Below are 2,046 nucleotides of genomic sequence, written 5' to 3' on the forward strand. Positions count from 1 at the left end.
AGATGCCAAAACTGTTCAGAAGCAAAAAGCTACTAGTCCCGCTCATCTAATTGGAACTAAGTTTCATTGATATTTTGGAATTTATAGTATATTTTCTTCTTTTTATCCTATTTGATTTTCAGTTGCTTGGGGACAAGCAGCAATTTAAGTTTGGTGTTATGATGAGCGGATAATTTATACGCTTTTTGGCACTGTTTTTACATAGTTTTTAGTATGTTTTAGCTAGTTTTTACTATGTTTTTATTAGTATTTATGAAAAATTCACATTTCTGGACTTTACTATGAGTTTGTGTATTTTTCTATAATTTCAGGTATTTTCTGGCTGAAATTGAGGGACCTGAACAAAAATCTGATTTAGAGGCTGAAAAAGGACTGCAGATGATGTTGGATTCTGACCTCCCTGCACTCGAAATGGATTTTCTGGAGCTACGGAAGCCTAATTGGTGCGCTGTCAATTGCGTTGGAAAGTAGACATCCTGGGCTTTTCAGTAATATATAATAATTCATACTTTGCTCGAGCTGAGATCACGCAAACTGGTGTTTAACGCCAAGTTTCTACCCTATTCTGGCGTTAAACACCAGAACTGGCATAAAAATTGGAGTTAAACGCCCAAACTGGCACAAAAGTTGGAGTTAAATGCCAGGAGCAGCCAATACACGTGAAAGCTTCAATGCTCAGCCCAAACACACACAAAGTGAGCCCCGCAAGTGGATTTCTGCAAGTTCTATCTTAGTTTACTCATTTTCTGTAAACCTAGGTCACTAGTTGAGTATAAAAACTACTTTTAGAGACTTAATATGTATCTCGTGACATTTCACATCTGAATTTTGTATCTTCTACGGCATGAGTCTCTAAACTCCATGGTTGGGGGTGAGGAGCTCTGCTGTGTCTCAATAGATTAATGCAATTACTACTATTTTTCATTCAATCATGCTTGTTTCTATTCTAAGATATTCAATCGTACTTCAACATGACGAATGTGATGATCCGTGACACTCATCACCATTCTCAACCTATGAACGCATGCCTGACAACCACTTCCGTTCTACCTTAGATTGAATGTATATCTCTTGGGTTCCTAGTTCACGAGTTTGACTGTCTCTCCTGACAACAGAGCATTTGAATCTGTGAGATCAGAGTCTTCGTGGTATAAGCTAGAATCAATTGGTAGCATTCCTGAGATCCGGAAAGTCTAAACCTTGTCTATGGTATTCCGAGTAGGATCCGAGAAGGGATGACTGTGACGAACTTCAAACTCATGAATGCTGGGCACATTGACAGTGTGCAAAAGGATCAATGGATCCTATTCCTACATTAGTGAGAACCGACAGATGATTAGCCATGTACATGGACCCTTTTCACTGAGAGGACGGCTGGTAGCCATTGACAACGGTGATCCACCAACATACAGCTTGCCATGAAAGGAGACCTGCGTGCGTGAAGAAGAAGACAGTAGGAAAGCAGAAATTCATAATACAGAGCATCTCCAAAACCTCAACCTGTTCTCCATTACTGCATAACAAGTATTATTTAATCCATGTTCTTTTACTCATTCTAATTAAAATTGAGAATTATTATTGATATCCTGACTAAGAGTTACAAGATAACCATAGCTTGCTTCAAGCCGACAATCTCCGTGGGATCGACCCTTACTCACGTGAGGTATTACTTGGACGACTCAGTGCACTTGCTGGTTAGTTATGCAGAATTGCAAAAGTGTGATTGTGATTTCGTGCACTAGCTAGCTCCCTCCTTCTTCCCTCCTTCTCACTCTTGGCCACTCTAGCTCGACCCCTGTCTCTCTCATTTTGCTCACCATTCTAGGTGTTCGCTCAAATTGCTAATTCATATTCTATTTTAGTTAGAATTATTATTGGTTTAGGTTTTAGTTAATTAGTATTATGCTTTAGGTTTTAGTTGTTAGTGGATTTTAGGTGGTTAGGATATGGTAGATTAGGTTATTAGGGTTTTAAATTGTTGAAAAGTGTTTAGATTATTGAACTGAATTGCTAAATATTATTGCTGTTGTTGTTTGAACTGTCTTA

Source organism: Arachis hypogaea, chromosome 12 (genome assembly GCF_003086295.3).
Source record: "Arachis hypogaea cultivar Tifrunner chromosome 12, arahy.Tifrunner.gnm2.J5K5, whole genome shotgun sequence".
NCBI lineage: Eukaryota > Viridiplantae > Streptophyta > Magnoliopsida > Fabales > Fabaceae > Arachis > Arachis hypogaea.